This window comes from Maniola hyperantus, chromosome 9, assembly GCF_902806685.2.
Source record: "Maniola hyperantus chromosome 9, iAphHyp1.2, whole genome shotgun sequence".
Taxonomy (NCBI): domain Eukaryota; kingdom Metazoa; phylum Arthropoda; class Insecta; order Lepidoptera; family Nymphalidae; genus Maniola; species Maniola hyperantus.
In genome coordinates this window covers 6,537,432-6,546,251 of record NC_048544.1, presented here as the reverse complement: position 1 = coordinate 6,546,251, position 8,820 = coordinate 6,537,432, and the positions used below count along the sequence as shown (strand labels likewise).

The 8,820-nt window shown below is 36.7% G+C and overlaps 1 protein-coding gene across 1 annotated transcript in view; it reads left to right on the top strand.

Moving 5' to 3' along the window:
- Window positions 1–1,289: 1,289 nt before the first annotated feature.
- LOC117985368 (potassium channel subfamily K member 15-like) overlaps window positions 1,290–8,820 on the top strand; it is a 68,055-nt gene continuing 60,524 nt past the window's right edge. The window contains exon 1 of the mRNA XM_034972067.2: window positions 1,290–1,632. The gene's annotated coding sequence lies outside the window, so the exon portion shown is untranslated. The remainder of the gene's footprint in view (window positions 1,633–8,820) is intronic.

The window sequence follows — 8,820 nt, the reverse complement described above, 5'->3', positions numbered from 1 at the left end:
TAAGCAAACAACCAGGCGGGTTACCCGGTGTTTTTAAATTTATTTATCGCTAGCTGATGCCCCCGACTTCATCTGCGTGGATTTAGGTTTTTAAAAACCCCGTGGAAACTCTTTGATTTTCCGGGATAAAAAGTTGTCTATGTCACTCTCCAGGTCTTTTACTATACCCATGTAAAAAATCACGTCAATCCGTTGCACCATTGCGACGTGATTGAAGGACAAACCTATAATCCAACAAACCAACACAATTTTGCATGGGTACAGTTAAAGACCTGGAGAGTGACATAGGCTACTTTTTTCCCGGAAAATCAAAGAGTTGCCACGGGATTTTTGAAAACCTAAATCCAAGCGAACGAAGTCGCGGACATCAGATACTAAAATTATAAATTCGTACAGCATTTGTAATTATTATGCGAATAGTTATGCTCGTGCAACGTTAAGCTCTGAATAAATATAACGAGTCCACAAATAAACAACGGAGCGTAGTTTGCAGTGGTGCAATTTACCACTAGAATCTTTAAGCGGCTAAGCTTGGGCAACGCTTAGTTGTGTCTTAGTGTTTTCAAAGGATCTATGATAATAGTTACTTGCCGAATTATAGAAAAATACTTTTTTGAAGAGAAATTATATTAGAGCTGTAAAGTTTGGCATTGGTAGAGTTAGAGAAACTTGTTATCGCTACAGATACACGTATATTCAAGAAAAGAAAAACACCGTTTTGGGGTACCACCTGAACATAAAAAGTGTTTCAATTGAAAATCTTGCATCTAGTTTCCCCAGTGATACCTCGTTATAGTTCCTATTTTGAAATCATAATGAGGGTTTGAAAAGTTCTTTAAAAGATCAAGATAATGCGTTCGATGTGGTTAAAATTTTGAACAAGCAGAGTAAGGTAATGATTTTAAACTTATTTCGTGGTTTAACGACATATTTTAATTTAGATAACGGGTAAAACATCAAATTAATCGTGGTATGTACCCGTTATCTATATTAAAATAAGCAGTAGGTAGGTAGGCACTGTAAGAGAAAAATTTACAACAAAATAACATTCTTTATTATTCTTCTTTTTAATTTACGGTAAAACTTTTACGTTTTATTAGCATGACTACGAAAACTTTCAACTTAACTTTATGTGTATTCTGACACGTATTTGACGAGTTTTTTCAATAAAAAAATTACTTGCGGTTTTTCTTACACTGATGATAGTATAAAGAATTTTCCGTATCTACTAGGACGGGCAACGATATGCGCGCGCATACTTCTATAGGTACTGCCAAAGCTCACGCGGTCGTCCCGTACAGCGAACGTTCGCTGGCAGTTACATCATTCCAACTACAAGTCGCGGTCATGCTATGATGCCGAATTACAGACTCAACTTTTAATGAACCAAAACAAAAACTAATGAAATAGCAGAGAACTTCGTAAAAAGTGATTTTTAATTATCGAAATAATCATGAGTGTATAAAATATAAAGTTATAACATTAACTTTATTTGTGTAAGAGACAGAGACTGTAATACTGTAGTTTTTGATGCTCCTAATTGGATGACTTTACGAGTATGTTGTGAGAATTTTAGTTTAGTGTGTTTTAGAGAAGTGAAGTAGGTATTAAGCTGCGGCGACTGATGGTCGTGTAAGTTTCATGTTTTTTTTTATTAATACTGTGTTGTAATATAATTAGGTTTACTTAAGTTAAGCATTATGAAACTATAGAGTACAGTGGTAGCCACTGTACTCTATAGTTTCATAATGCTATCGTCTAAGCGTGTATCTCTAGCAGCTAAAAGCTTAAGCTTCTCTATGTCAGATATGAAATGGTTAATTGTTTCCATTCGGACGCCCGAGCTGGCAGCGGGCGTCTTGATGGAAGCCTGCGGGCCGATTGCGAATCGACTGCATCTATCATTTAATGACAGCATCAATGTCAAAATATGGTTTTCCTATCACGGTTCGGTGAGACAGTCCACAAAGGATAGATGTGGACAAAAAAATGTTTTGACAGTTCATTTACACTATCGATAAAATTTATTGTATGAAAAATGCTATTGCGGACGCGTTTTGAAGTTTGATGTCATATAAGAACCAAGACAAATGTTACGTCAAATGAGGTTTTCATTGAAACAACTCGAGAGGTGTTTTTATCAGTGACATAAGCTATCCGCAAATCGTTTTACTACTCATATTAATTAAAATAAAGTTATGAAAGGGATTAAAAAAGGCTATAGTAATTCTTCTGCTAGATAAGAAATCAATTATTAATTTTAGAAGCTAGTATAATAGTATAAAAGCATTTTTAGATTAATATAAGTCTCATAAGTACTTTTAAAAGAATATGTGATGACTCTTTCATTAGTAGGTTTGATGCACAGAGTACATTAAATATAGAGGTATACTAACACTGAGAAATGAGAATCACAGAGTACTTTTTACACGCACCTATAACTTCTTGGAGAACAGTTATGTGCATTTTAACTAAATAATTAAATATCATTGCTTTAACGGTGATGGAAAACATCGTGTGGAAACCTGCATGCCTGAGAGTTCTCCAAAGTGTTATCAAAGGTGTGTGAAGTGAAGTCTACCAATCCGCATTTGGCCAGCATGGTAGACTATGGCCAAAACTCTTCTCACACTCAAGAGAACCGTACTCTATAGTGAGCCAGCGACAAGCTGAACATAATAGTATACCTTTGACTCCTTTGAGAACAATATGGAGAACTCTCAGGCATGCAGATTTCCTCATGATGTTTCCTTCACCGCTAAATCAAGTTAAGTATAATTAATTGTTTAAAACGCACATAACTCTTAGAGATGCGTACCTAGAATTGAACCCCCAACCTTCAATTATTCAGAGGTGGACATCCTAACCACTAGGCTCTTCGGGGAACTTCTAAAATTATTCCCCAAAGTAATGTCCAAAAGTCAAATCATTTTCTGATTTAATTGATTTAGCTTTGGAAATTACTTTGGAATTTAAATTATTTAGGCAAATAAAACAACAGTTTGATGATTTTTTATGTATTCTTTTATTAAAGTAGATTAGATTCTGACATTTTAATTATATCACCATCTGCTTCTTATAAATCTAATCTGGCACCGTTCATTATTTTATTTGTCTCTGCACGGGGTCCAAGAGCTCGAGTTCACAACATATCCCAATCCATATCTTTGTCAGGATGAAGAAATGAATGTAGCACTGTATCACCTTTGCCTGAAAAAAAATTATGATAACTGAGTAAGTGACCACTGACTGTGTTGCTTAATCTATACCACTAGGCACTACCAGCTTCTGTTTAGGTATGACGTTGTCTGCGAAGACTTTAGAATCAGTGTATATGGTATCTTTGTTACTAATTTAGCTAATCCAAATTGTTTCTTTAAATATTTGTGGTGCGAAGGAGTAAGAAACATCCAAACTTTCATATGAAGAGCAACGTTTTAGGCAGCTCTAGATACATAAGGAAACATACTCGAGAAAGCACTTGTAGTGTGGAGGTACTTACTATGAAGTCATAACCACCAGTAGCAATGGACTCAATTTGTATAATAGGTACTTTATGAAACGCTGTTAAAACTCCTCTAACTTTTCGGAGTTTAATACCATTGTAACAACTAAATATCACTTGCTTAGCTGTGAAGGAAAAGGAAGATCGTGAGGAAACCCGCATGAGAGCCTTTACTTGTATTGAATGATAACGTTTGTTAACTTACGAGTTCTAACTTCCAAGCAGCCACAGTCCGTCAATAAAGATCCCAATACTTAGGCAAATCAGTGCCCAGGCATTTGCGTATAAGTTCAGTGAGAAAAACTAAGTCTCCGGAGTCCGAGGAGCAAGCAAAGTTGCAGAATTAATCACAAAAAACAAACGCGCAAACTAAGGAAAAACAACAAAAAATTGTACTTTGTGGTCTGGGGTTCTAAATAGTTACCACAGACTAACTACTTATTTGTAATAAGTAACGTAGCCAAATTTAGGAGACTGTTATGTCCATGTAAATTACTAGATTACCAAGTGATTACCATAGATATTCGATTTAGTCGGGTTATAAATAGGTCCGTGCTACCAATACGTCATCAAAATGTCGATAATGACCAAATGCGATATAGTGCATTAGTCGTCCGCGATAGCAAATTTATCAACTGTAACGATCACGATTCTTAAGGATATTTCTATTGCGATGTCACATGTCAGTTTACGGCAATCGGCCTGCAGGACTACCTACCTAACTTATATTCCTTAAACTTCGAGGATTAAAATACAGTTTATAATATGACGATACAGAACGATTTACGAAAAAAGTTTACATGTATAACGTGTTCACACTTAGTTTAAATAGCATGCATAAGCATAATAATAAGCAATCATATCTCGGATTCGTATGACACCACTGATAATAATACGTTCCGTTCGAGGACTTTATTGTATTCAGGTACTGAGGAATCTTTGACGAAATGATCGACAAATGGTGGTACTAGTATAACCGTTTAGAACTGGCTAGACTACATAAATGGCACAGGCACAGTCAGGCAACGGCAACAATGATGCAACCAGTCTGTGGGCAAAACCTAGTATGGGGAACCTGAATGGAATTGAAATAAAACATCAAAAAATCCATGTACATACGTATAAAAAAAAAAGAGAAACCGGCCGAATTGAGAACCACCTCCTTTTTGGAGGTCGGTTAAAAACAGAGAGACATTGTAGATAAAACTGAAAAATCGACCGGTAAGGGAACAGGAATACCGTAAGAATTGTTAGACGTCCATCGAATAAACCGAGCTGGTTTGAGGGTGGCCCCGAATAAAAGCGGGGCAATTCCCGAGGGGCCGGGGCCGATAGCGCTACCTGTCGCACTCCATTATGGTTTGATAACTTATTTATTGGCTGTCCAACTGCTTGCTATTGAGACGTCTTCAAATATCGAGCGGCTTTGGGGAATTTCACCTCTACACTTGATATTACTCGTGTTACTTCAACACCAATAGAAGCGTGTGAGTTGCACCAAAAATAATATTTTCGCCGCATATTCAGTTCAGTCACAAATAAGCTGTGATAGCCTAGTGGTTAGGACGTCCGCCTTCTAATCGGAGGTCGGGGGTTCGATCCCGGGCACGCACCTCTAACTTTTCGGAGTTATGTGCATTTTAATTAATTACTTAAATATCATTTGCTTTAACGGTGAAGGAAAAAATCGTGAGGAAACCTGCATGCCTGAGAGTTCTCCATAATGTTCTCAAAGGTGTGTGAAGTCTACTAATCCGCACATGGCCAGCGTGGCAGACTATGGCCAAAAACCCTTCTCACTCTGAGAGGAGACCCGCGCTCTGTAGTGAGCCGGTGATGGGTTGATCATGATGATGATGATATTCAGTTAAGCCTACAGAGGTTAAGATGTTTTATTCGGGAGGTCCGGTGTAGGATCCCGAGCACGCACCTCTAACTTTTCGGAGTTATATGCGCTTTAGGCAATTAAAATATATATCACTTGCTTTAACAGTGAAGGAAAACATCGTGAGGAAACCTGCATGGCTGAGAGTTCCCCATAATGTTCGCAAAGGTGTGTGGGTGTTTGCTAATAATTCACACTAGGCCATTCTGAGAGGAGACCCGTTCTCAGTAGTGGGCCGGTGATGGGTTGATCATGATGATGGTGATATTTAGGTTATATGCATAGACATATTATGCACTTTCTCCTTAAATACCAGAATTTTCGACGCACGACGCATATGCTAATTTTTATTGGTCTAAACGCTGTTAATACGAAAATGTAATTTTGCCATGTTTGCCACAGAAACTGAAATGTAGGCACATGAATTCATGGAAACTGAAAGAATAACTAAAGTATTATTATTTTAAAACATTCAAATGTAAATGAAAACGTGGAATTGAATTCAAAATCAAACACAACAAAGTTTCTAGCTACGTTTTGTTTAATCCGAAATTCATGAAATATTGTTTCCCTGAAATTACAACACCTATAGTATCACACTATAAATTGGTCATTATTAAATTCTGAATGTGGTTTTCGTATTATTAATTGGATTAGTAAAACTATGCAGGCCAAACCGCAGACCAATTCAGTGAGCAATAAATAGCTATATTTTTATTTTTATCATCATCATCATCAAGATCAACCCATAGCCGGCTCACTACAGAGCATGGGTCTCCTTTCAGTGTGAGAAAGGTTTGGTCCATAGTCCACCACTCTGGCCAAGTGCGGATTGGCGCAGACTTCACATACCTTTGAGAAAATTATGGACAACTTATTTATTTATTTTATTTATTTTTTGCAATCAACAGCGATATATACAATATAATTTTACATAATAACAGACTGAAAATAAGGCCAAATAGGATTACAACTGGAATGCAGGTTTTCTCACGATGTTTTCCTTCACCGTTAAAGCGGGTGATATTTAATTCCTTAAAACGCACATAATTCTGAAGAGTTAGAGGTGCATGCTCGGGATCGAACCACCAATCTCCCGAATAGGAGGTAGACGCCGTATCCACTAGGCTATCACGGCTTATTTTTATACATATTACATTCAATCATTAATTGCACTAACTGTTCATGACTTTGGTCTAATCTGATTTGAGATTTCTGTTTTCATGAACAGTTTTATTTAACTTCGCATTTTGATACACATAGTTTATACTTATGGAAAATACTACATTAATCGCGGTGAAATTTATACTCATCATTACAAAAAAAAAAATTTAAACATTAAACATTGTGGATTGGGGATCCCCCAAAATTTATTGTTTTTTATCTATTTTTGTGTGAAAATCTTAATGCGGTTCACAGAATACATCTACTTACCAAGTTTCAACAGTATATTTCTTATAGTTTCGGAAAAAAGCTGTGACATATGGAGGGACAGACAGACAGACAGACATGACGAATCTATAAGGGTTCCGTTTTTTGCCATTTGTTAGCTAAGTACAGCTAATCCAGTTTTAGGTACTCCTACTGAAGTGATTCTTATGAAACTTTTCAAATGTTTGTTCAGTGATGTGGTTCTTACAATGGCAACAAAACTTCTTTGCGATTTCCGGAGTTCACATATTGATTTGAACTCTTGTCATTTGTTATTTAATTCATGTTAAGTGATACCGCCCATGAACATTTGCAGCACCAGAGGAACCGCCCATGCATTGCCAGCTTTTAAGGTTGATCCGCTCTTTGTATAACCGAACTAGTCGGAACACCGATGAAGGGAGTTAGCTGGTTCCATAATTTGCATGTAGGTATCGCAAGCATCTTTATTCAAAGGAAATGACTTGCGTTAAAGGAACATTATGCAAATAAAGTCGTAAGTATGCATCACGAAAGAAATAACATACGACCTAATATAAAGAATAACATAACTCGCATGAGGCTGAGCACAAAGTTATTGTTTTACGCCAGACGGTTTCCAGTTTAGGAATTTGTATGTGGGAGAACGAAAAATTGTTGGATGTTGGAAGTAATTTTAAGGAAATCTTTTCTTTATGCGGAGTAGAAAACAATTTGTTTCATATTGTAGCGGAAGTGTGGAATGGGAGCGATGCTGTATAAAGCCGTGTTGTACAACGACGTCGGGAATTTAATCTGGATTCAATTTGCGCTGTTTTTAGCTAAATAATAAGGCATTTGAACAATTGGATAAGTATTTTATATTCTACTCATGCCTCATACAATAAAGTAAATTGTAACAGAAGTTTTTGTACACAACAGCTTTTTATGATTGTTTGCCTGATCTCTCTGGAGTGTAATATACATACCTAACTATAACTTACTGTAATTAATTGTTAGATTATATTATAAGAGAGTAATCCTTTTGTCAGTGCAACCTCTATCAATTTATGACGACCTCCTTGGCATAGTGGTCTTATTAGTGGGAGATTCCGGGTTCGATTCCCGGCTGGGGCAATTTAGGTATTTTATAATAAAAATGAAATATAGCTGCTGAGGTTAGATATTTATTTTTTTCGACTTTAAAATTCCACTAATACGCGACAGGTCAAGATGGCAATCGGGGAATGAGGCGGGGGGACGCCCCGCACACCCGCATATTACCTGCGCTATCCCGCACTGGTTTAGCGCGGAGGCTGTGTGGGTGGGTGTGCGCGTCGTGATCACCCCGATTTCGACTAAAATATCAATCCCTCCTGCTATTATTACTAATTAAATATGCTATATGGATTCAATTTTAAAGTTTATAATGATTTATTGGATAAATTATTGGATAGTAATCCAATCACCGTTAATGAAATATGAGCAATGCTCATAGAATAATAATAAATTAATCCGCTTGGTAGATTAAAACCGAGCATTGCTTTTCCATCCATATTAAAAAAAATATCACATTTTTTATTTGTTCCGTATGAACTAGTTAGTCAAACTCTCTCAAGTAAAAGATTATGTACTTACTAGCTGATACCCGCGACTTCGTACGCGTGGTAGGTATTAGATTTTTAAAAATCCCTTGGGAACTCTTTGATTACCCGGCATAAAAAGTAGCTTATTTCACTCTCCAGGTCTTTAACTATACCCATGCAAAAAATCACGTCGATCCGTTGCTCTGTTGCGACGTGATTGAAGGACAAACCAACAAACCAATAAACCAACAAACACACTTTCACATTTATAATATGTGTACTGATGTGTACTGATGTACTGATTATTTGATTTTTGACTAGCTGATACCCGCGACTTCGTACGCGTGGATTTAGGTTTTTAAAAATCCCGTGGGAACTCTTTGATTTTCCGGGATAAAAAGTAACCTATGTCACTCTCCAGGTCTTAAACTATATCCATGCAAAAAATCACGTCG